The sequence below is a fragment of the Octodon degus genome, unplaced genomic scaffold (assembly GCF_000260255.1).
Source record: "Octodon degus isolate 3935 unplaced genomic scaffold, OctDeg1.0 scaffold00010, whole genome shotgun sequence".
NCBI classification, from domain to species: domain Eukaryota; kingdom Metazoa; phylum Chordata; class Mammalia; order Rodentia; family Octodontidae; genus Octodon; species Octodon degus.
This window is the reverse complement of record NW_004524586.1, coordinates 3,613,398-3,623,509: the sequence shown is the minus strand read 5'-3', so window position 1 is coordinate 3,623,509 and position 10,112 is coordinate 3,613,398. Positions and strand designations below refer to the sequence as shown.

The 10,112-nt window shown below is 38.3% G+C and overlaps 1 protein-coding gene across 1 annotated transcript in view; it reads right to left on the bottom strand.

The window, feature by feature from the left end:
- Nucleotides 1-8,502, bottom strand: part of Znf518a (zinc finger protein 518A) — a 41,943-nt gene extending 33,441 nt beyond the window's left edge. The window contains 2 exon segments of the mRNA XM_004648958.3: nt 6,792-6,872; nt 8,445-8,502. The gene's annotated coding sequence lies outside the window, so the exon portion shown is untranslated.
- Between the last annotated feature and the right edge of the window lie 1,610 nt (nt 8,503-10,112).

The window sequence follows — 10,112 nt, the reverse complement described above, 5'->3', positions numbered from 1 at the left end:
GGGCTGAGCTGGCCACACACACACACACACACACAAACACACACACACACACAATATATATAAAAATGTAAAAAAATAATTTAAAAATTAAAAAAAAATAAAATATAGACAGTTCCTCATTAGGAGAACTTTATTTCATGTTAACTTTCTGAACTATATGACTCCTCATGTGCCCACTGTGAAAGATGCTTACACTCATATACCTGTATTCTCTATTTATACTATGCTTTTTCACTAGGCATGTCAGTCCCTTTCCTCTAACTATAATATCAATCAGACTTTCATACTCTATCTCCCACAGGAAAATTAAACTCTGCAATGCATATTAAAATCTCTCCCATCTTTGAATATCCATGTAAAGCACAGTCACTGCTCATTATTTTATTACAAACAGTTTTATATTATCATTCTATTTCATTTGTTAAGTTTTACCTTCCCAGATAAAGAAGTTTGGAAACTTTTAAAAAAACTTCTTAAGAACCTTATATCATAGCTCCTATCTCTCATAAAAATCATAATCGGGGACAAAGTACTTAACACAATGATTTGGTCTTATTTTCAACTCAAATATCTTACTTCATGTGACTGCAGATTAAATGCTTGTTATATTTTAAAGTTTATGGGGGCTGGTGAGATAGCTCAGTGATCTAAAGCGCCTGCTAAGGCAAGCTTAGGCAAGCATGCAGGGACCTTGGTTTGATCCCCAGCACCACATGCCATGCCAGCCCCACCCCCAGGGTGGGCTGAGCTGACCATTAAAAAAAAGAAAAAAATAAATAAAGGAAACATTAAAAAAAAAAATAATTTCTCCAAATTAATCGGGGACTGGGGCCTGGCCCTAGCTCAGTCCTTTAAGTGGCTACTTCCACAAAGTTGTCAGGCTCAGGTTGCTGTAGTTCGATCCCCCGAACACTCCAGAGCCAGCCAAACCTGGCCTGAAGGCATTCGGAGCAAAAAAAAAAATTGAAGTTTATGATCAAAGTTATAAAAAAAAAGTCATAGTAAGCACAGAACTTGTAAATGATTTTATTTTTCTGTAATATTCTGAAGTTTGGTTTAAAATACACAAAATCAAAAATCTCATTCATAATACAAGTTCTGGGAGAAAAATATGAACTAATCTGTTCAAAGTGAAATAAAGATCACAAAATTCAGTAAGAAAAGCGCTATTACTTTCATCTCATATTATTTCCACATGGCACTTTGCTGTGGCAATAAACGAGGCAGATTTTACTTTAGATTTTAGAATATATGAAGAGAAGTAAAACAAAAGATGAACTGCTATTTGATTGAGAGAACACTAAAAATAATATAACTGTTTAATTTTTCCTTGTGTCTATAATGCCCTGTCTCTAATGGTTAGAAATCTCACTACTTAGACTTCTTCTTAGGTATATGGCATCAAAATCTATCCAGATGGTCAACTCACAAATCAAAGAATCATCCTTGTCTCCCTTTCCTTTGTTTCCCACATGTGTTCGTAAGCAAACCTGATCAATATTATCTTCAAAATATAGCTTATCTATATCTTATATTCCCCTTCATCTCTTTGTATCCACTATCACCAGGTCACTGTCAACACATAGTCCAGGTCACTGTCATCTCTAACTTGTATTAAAATAACAAACTTCCCAACTGGTATCATGAGTCCCTCTTCTCTATCACTCTTCTCTAAATCCATTTTCTACATAAGAGGCAAAAGTGACCTTCTCAATGATCACAGTGGTCCCCTACTTATAACTCCTTGGTTGCTTCTGAAGTATCTTGGTCCAGTAGAGCTGCTGCAACAGCATATACCACAGACAATGGCTTATAAACAACAGAAATCTAATTCTCATAGTTCTAGAGGCTCAGAAATGCAAGTTAAAGAACCAGGATATATGATATCTGATGAAGGTCTGCTTTCTATTTATAGATAGCCATCTTCTCTCCAAGTCTCCATACAACAAAAAGGGTAACAGAATTCTCTAGTCTCTTTAAAAAAAGACACTAACTGTATTCATGAGGCTTCTGCCTTTGTCACCTAATAACCTTCCATTACCCTAGGGATTAGGCTTTCAACATATGAATATGGGAATCAGAAAGGGAAATACTCAATCTATGGTATCAGGGCACTTAAAATATAATTCATTCTCTTTATATTTTTATAGCAAGAAAGAGTGCTGTAACTTTTTTTTTTTTTTTTTTTGTAACTCTGATCATAAGGGTCTGTCAAGGTAAAGGTTCCTTTTCACTCACCTCACCATTCTCCCAGTCTGTAAACAGACTCCAGAAAGGTGCTATGATCTCCCAGCTTCACACATACTCTTTCACAGCTTTTTTATCTCAGGCTTTTGCACCTGCTAGGCCTTCTTTGGAATGTTCTTTCTCACTTTAAAAACAGGTGGATCCCTCTCATTTTTAGGACTGAGCTCAAATATCCCTACCTCTAAAAGGCCATCTCCAACCTGAAAAACCATCCCCTCCACAAGAAGTAAAAAGAAATGAAATATTTTCTACTTTATCCTTTTGCATTCCTTTCCTATAATATTTTTATCTATCAGTATTTTATTTATTTGTTGCACATGCAACAAGTTCTTTGCTGTAACACCAGCATCTGCACTAGTGTTGGACTTACAGCAAGCATCAAATCCATGGCAATCTTTGTTCTAAATACTAGGGATACAGCTATAAGTGGGACAGACAATAAAATAACCAAGTTGCATACAATATATTCAAAGGTGACAACTGCTGCAGAGAACAATAAAGCAGGGAACAAAAATATTGTCAGAAAGATCTCATTTAAAAAGTCTCACTCACTAAATAGGCTGAACCAGCAGGATTGCTAAGAGTTCAAAACCAACCTGAACTACACAGTGAAACCCTGTCTCAAAAAGATAAAAAAATATATAAAAAGGTATAGCTCAGTGATAGTATGCTTGCCTAACATGCAAAGCCTTAGCACTAATCACAAACTTGTAGTAGCACCAAGACCTTAAGAAGCTAAGGCAATCAGCATTCCAAATACAGAAACATAAGTGCCAAGACAATGTGTGTGCAGCATTCCTAACACATTTGGGGAAGAACAAGAATGTCATTATAATTTGAACAGAAAATATGAAAGATAAGTAAAAGATCAAGAAGGGACCACTTTGAAGGTGGCTATGCCACAAATATTGGGCTAGAGATTATGGTATCTTAGCAGGCCGAATGTGTCACAGTTAGACTCCGAATATATTCTGAAGATAAGAGTCTATAAGATTTGCTGACATATACTCTGTGAGACACAGAAAATGTGCTAATCTCAGCAACTAGAAGAGCTTAGATGCTACCTGCTGATACTAATTTTTATTTTAAAAAATCATTAATGTAGCAGGACAGTATAGTCAGTTGTAGCCACATAGAATGTGACAAATCATTTGACATCCAAACGGCAAAATGGAATGGGTATCTATATACAGAACAATGTAGGTAAAAGATAAAACTTTAAAAGTCACTGAGATGCACATACATATATATGTATGTATGTGTATTTGGAACAGAATGAAATGACAAAACTGTAAGAGAAGAGGTTTGAAACTCAGGATATGATATTAGAAGATAAAAAAGCACAAGCAAATGCGGTGGAAAAGAACCAATGAGACTAAGAAAGTAGTTTTGCCATAAAGGATGAAAGCTATAGGAACTGAAGTGGAGTGATTTTATTTTTTTTTTAGGAGTAGGAGATACAGTATGACTGACCGCCCATGAAAATTATCTAGTAAAAATGATCCAGAAAAATCTGAAGAGGAAAGAAAAGAAACCCAATAGCAGCTGCTACAAAATCAATGCCTTTCAGTAGGAATGGAATTTACTGAGTGAAATGGAGCTGAACTTAGGCAGGCATATAGAAAATTCATCTATAATAATTAGAAAGAAAAATAAAGATGCTAGCAGGTGGACGTATGTGACTGAGAGATTGTGTAATGAAATGTCTGATTAAATCTACTACAGAGGCTGGCAAACTAAACCAGTGGGCCAAATTTGGCCTGTTACCTCTTTTTATAAAATTAAATTTCACTGGAACACAGCCACTCATTCATTTACATATAGCCTGAAGGGTAAAGGAAATTAAAGAATGCCTCTTAGCCTTACTTATTAGAAAAATGCTAATCGAAGCATTCTCAACACATTAATCTACGTAAGCTAAATATATGTGTGCTATATTAAATGAGGTCTACATCAACCTAGCCTTATACATATAATCTTTGACTATCCAGGCAGTTGCCCATACTTATGTGTAGTATTCAACAATATTTGTAAGTTGATAGACTGAATACATGTGTGAATCATGAATAAATGAAAAGTACTCTTTATGAGCTAAGGGGAAAGGAAGAAATTGTAAAAGAATGTGAACAATTACCGGAAAGCATTACATTTTAAATTCATAAAGGCCATGCAGTCATCCCAACATTTTCTGATGCAATCCAATTCAAACTAATTTATACACAGAATTTTAGCCCAAGGGACTATGCAGAACAAGAAGGTAGTTCACAGCACCAGAAGAAAACCATAGGCATGACATCCCAAGTTCCTTGGGACTGAAAATATCACTCACTCACCATTTTTTCTTCTCCATTTGGCTTCACTTTCTCCCTCTGAAGATGATATTCTCATATAGGTGGGAGAGAATGGCACTAGCTCCCTCACAGACTATTATCTTCAGAGAAAATGAAGCATCTTTCCAATAGCACTCAGTAGAATTTCAAAGAATTTGGATTATCTGTGCTTGAGTAACAAGCAATTACTATTCCAAAGGGATGACCACACCTGGGTTACTACAATAAAGGCAAGCCACCAACACTTCTGACGAGAGGAGGCAGCCTCTCCACAAGCAAGATACTGAGTTGATGAAAATAGTATGTAAATAGTATGTATGTCCTCTACCAGCCACCTACAACCCAATTTTGAAAAGAAATTGATGATGATCCTGTTTATTTTTTCAAATAAAAATCACTCTCATTGGTAATTTTACAGAGGGAATTTGTACCTGTACAACATATGATTCTTTTTCATCCCACTTCCCCTAACCTCCCCTCAACCCCTTTCTCTTATTTACAAAAGCTTAGTTTCCTTTTTTTTTCCTTTTTTTCCACTTTCCTCTTCCTCCTTTCTAGTTACCCTTCCCATTTGAACATTTTCATGACGATCTTATACTACAAAATTACTTAACTTTAAGCCAATATTTGCTTTTAGTTACTGCTAAGTCTTGAAATGAAACTCCTTAAAGTACCCATCATTCTAATTTTCAACATAATTTCATTCTAATATTCTGACAATTATTCATGCAACCAGACCAATCATAACATCAAATTTCTAGTCAATTTTGTTCACGAAATGTTATTTTTTTATTTTAGGGAAGGGTCTAAAGGTGTTCAGGTTTTCACTACTAGATCTGGCTCCTAGTGATTCTCCTGTTTACAGTCTCCCAAGTGCTGGGATTACAGGCACACACCACCACGCCCAGTCTCAATTGGCCATCTCAACTGCCATCTCAGCACGTTCTGGGGGGCAGGGCCGGCACAGCACGCCGAGGTGATCAAATCCCTGGCCCCTGTGCCTGCTTGCAGGAACTTTAATCCGATGAGCTATTCAGCCAGTCCCACAAAATTCTCAAAATGTAAAAATCCTGATCAATTGGCAAGTCACCATGTAGCAGTCTTTTACTACTTCACTGTATCTGAAGCTTTCAGTCTTCTCTATGTTACTTTCCTGAACAGTTTAAACAAAATATAAAAAACTCAATGCCAAGTGTTAACTTTCTATTCAGGAACATGTTCATCTCTTGGCAAGAGGTCAAACACATGTTATACAGAAAGAAGTTACTCAAGTAACAGAAATGATAACTCAATAACTCAGCTTTGTTGCTCTCTACTCAATTCAAATTGTCAGATATTACTTTCTGATAAAAGGATGATTATTATCTTCTAAGAAAAAAATGGCCCTGAAAAGAAAGCCACCTATTGGTAACATTCAGGGAAGAACATGAGATGATTACCAAAGTAATAATGTAAGGTAGTTTACTTGAGCTATTTCAGCATTTACTTACATAACTGCTAATACAGGGTTATACTAATGTCTAAACTGTATTTGGTGATGGAAATACTAAGGTATCCAAGAATTTTGGGATTTCAAAGATCCCAGGTTGTGTCTAACATAAACAACAAGCGACATTTGTGGGTCAGTAGTAAATAAGCCATGCTTTTGTACAATGGTACAGTGTTTCCTTGGTTTTCTTTATGATATAATGGATTTGTTGGCAGATTTTTTGGCTTTTTGTCCACATAATACTCAGAAGACAGTTTCAAGGAGACAGTCCTAACTCTGTCGCGATTCCCAAATCTCTTTTTTTGGTTCATAACGTAGACACTACCAATCACAATAAATGTATATTGGTTTTTCTTTAAACAAAACACTCCTTAGACCAAAACACAGTCACTGTTCTACATCATCCACACAGTTCTGAAACATATTTCTACCTTATTTATCTACCTTATTTATCTGTGTTCACTATTCAGAAGCTTGGAATACTTCCTTTAAGAGAATGACTGATAAAAATCATCTTTAGATGTTACAGTAGGCTATGAGATAAAAAATTACTTACTTTTCACATATTAAAATGAAATTCCACTGTGTGTATAGAGTTAGACCAAAATGTGTAACTCATGAAAACCCATGCATATGCAACTATTTGTTTATTTAATTCAATATTAAAACATATGAACTTACTACTTCACATACTATATATTACAGTACTTCAATCATGAGCATACCTCTTTCTTCAAGGAGTAAAAGGCACAATTTAATGGTTGGATAATGTCACAATCAGGAACAGTGATCAAAAGGGATAGAATCTGGAAATGAAAACCAAGATTTCAAAGCTCTTGACTGCAAACACTTTCAATAAAAAATTTTTGAATGTTGGATTCAATTATAATTGATATTCAACTTAGCTATAAAAATTTTAACTTTTTTGCACTTAAATATATAACATATCACTGATATTCAGTAATAAAAGATCACAACTCAAATTTAGAATCAATCTAATTTAAGTCTTGCTCAAAAATCACTAACGGACCTGACTCATCCCATTATTCTATCAGCACAATGCTCTTAATAATTCTCATTTCTAGAATTTAACATCCTATGAAAACTGCTTACCATGTGAACCAATACCCCATTCACAGCCTTCCCATCTCAGATCAGATAACAAAAATTTCAAGAATATAAAAACCCCTCTCTTTTGCTTGTATTGTTTATTCTCCTTTTGGTATAGTAACTAAAAGGAACCGAGGCAAAGTTCAAGTTCACATTTCAAGGTATATTCTAAACTATTAACTACAGACTAAGGCTAAAATATCCCCGTGGGTAATGTTTGAAAACAAAACTCTAGAATAGCAACAGTACAGAATATTAAGTATGACAACAGGTTAAAAAAATCAAGCATTTAAATGTGCATATATTATCAATGTATACAGTAGGTATTCATTGAGATTATTGTCTGTCCTTTCACAAAACCAATTATGAAATATTTTGAATTGGTATATATGATTTTAGTGAAAACCAGTATGATTTACATTTACCTGCCTTGTGAAATTCTAACACCCTGAACATGCTAATATAACGCCATGTCTATGAATTTTGGAAAAATACAGACTTGCTGAAAAATTACGAATAAATTCCTACAGATTTACAGTTAAGACTCTAAAAATGGCAAATTTCAGTCAGCCGAAATGGTTTTTATCCACTTAACTTGGTATGAACCTTAAAGTATACTCATCTGACAACAGGATACAGAAAAAGCAAATCAATAATACCAGTAAACTACATCTAACCTACACAGATTCTCAAGTTAATGAAGTTCCCAGCTTGATATAGCTTAGCGTCTTCATATTTCACCAATGCATCATATCACATTCAACATTAAAAATTCCTTAAACGTTGGCTTATTTCTCTTCCAAGACTTTTTAAATAGCATACTCAACCAATCCTGTTTCCACTAAAATGCCTCGAAAGCACTGAACGCCCCAATTAAACCTAAAGAAAGCTGAACCTTAACTTCTGTTTTCTGAACTTGAAGCTACATCTTCTTCACTGATCTACTGAGGAGTTAAAGACATTTTACCCCCTCTATTCACCTCATACACTTTCAACTACCAAAGCCATCCATGCAGGGCCTAGCTGCTTGACAAAGAGGACACCATGTTAGGAACAGATTCAAAATGGACCCTACAAGTGAAGAAGTCAGTCACAAAGAAATTCACGTCAGTGGGCGTGGTCGGGGTCTGCAGGGAAGAGCACCTTGTCCCCCAACTCTAGAGGGCAGGGAGGGCGAGCGCGCCAGGGCGCTGGGCGCCGCTGAAAGAGAACCCCCAATGACCACAGACTGCACCCGTCAGAGTTGCCGTCGAGGCGGGCCAGCTGACCTACAGCTCGCGGGGTGCGGCGCGGGAAGGGCCCTCCGTCCGCAGCAGCCGCGGGGCCCGCCGAATGGAGCTTCGAGCGCCGCGCGCCCCGCGCCCCGCCGCCCCGCACGCCGCGCGCCGTCCGCCCCTTCCTCGGGCGCCGGCGCCCCTCGGGTGCGCGGAGGCACACTCCTGTCGGCTGTCCTCGCCGCTGGGGAGTGGGCGTGGAGAGCTCAAAAAGCCCAAATGTAAAACAAGCCCGTGGGAAGACTCGAACGACCAACTCTACCGCCAACAAAAGCCGCGGGTGAAACAACCGACTTCTTAAAAAAAAAACTTTGCGGCAAGTTAGGCGGAAGCGCGGAGTGGCCGGGACTATTTAACAGGCGCTTCCTCTCACGAGAGGAGGATCTTGGACCTCTTCGCGGGACCCTGCCGACCCACAAACTCGCCCCCCGGGCTGGTCCTCCAGAAATTCCGACATCCTAAACCATCTGGAAGGTCCGGCTGACGGGAAATACCTGTCATGGTCCCCTTTGCCTGCGAGTCCCTCATGGCGGCCATTACCCTTCCATCCGGGTATTACGGAAAGCCGCTCGCAGCGCTGCCGGAAGTGCACGCGGTGGCGGAGGAATTCGCGCTGCACCTGAGGGAAGCGGAAGAGGGCGGAAGTGAACGGAAGCCGACGGGGTCCGCGCCTCAGCCTGTGGAGAGTAGGCCGTGAACTTGCTGCAGACTTCTTGGTTCGCGGGCTGCCCTCTCTGTTGACGTCCCCTGTGCTCACCAACAGCAGCTGCAGAGATCCTAGAGGCAATGAAAGAACAGACAAGCGTCCACTCTGTGCTCTTCACAGTGAACAGAGCAGCAGGAGGAGCTGCATGGCTTGGCAGCCCCTCACTAGCCAGCAGTAGCCCCAGCCCTTGACTCCTCATCAGTTCCGGGTCAGCAAATGTATCTCCGCACCGCTGGCTTCCGACAGGAAGGTTTTAGCAGTCACTGAAGCCCTGCTCACCGAAGGGCGCTGCCACCCACACTCTGGGAGACGTGTTGAACTCCAGACGTGTAGATATTTAATAATTAGACAAAGTTCTCCTCACAGTGAAGAGAGGCTCTCATTCCCGTCAAAAGAATCCTCTTGCAATACTACACTGCAGGGCTGGAGAGTTTCCACGTGGCTCCTATTCAGAGGATTTTTGAGCATTATTTTGCTTTTTAACAGGGGAGAAGAGAAGGCAGCAACATAAAAACGCCACCCAAAAAGTTTATGATACAAAGATGTATCAAAATATTAAAAGCTAAACTAAGATGAAAATTTTGTGTTCTTGTGTTTCAAGTTTTTAAAAGTATAATTTGGAGTTTATCATTTTACAAAAACAATTTAAAATGTATATGGTAAGTATTTTGGTTATCTTAGAGCATGATTTTGAAAATGTAGCCACACAGTTTCTTTATCCTTCAGTAAAAAGCCTTTATCTATACCATGCCACCTGGAAAAGCAAATGTGCAAAAATCCATGTTAGCCATATTCCTATATCTACATAATACTCAACAAGAAATCTTTCCTAAACACCAAAAGGGACTATATAATGGGATGAGAAAAAACATTCACAAGATTTTTTTTTTTTTCTGTGTTGTACATCGTCTCTTTTTTGCCAGATCTTTTGTTTCCTTGAAAATCAGAGAGGGGCA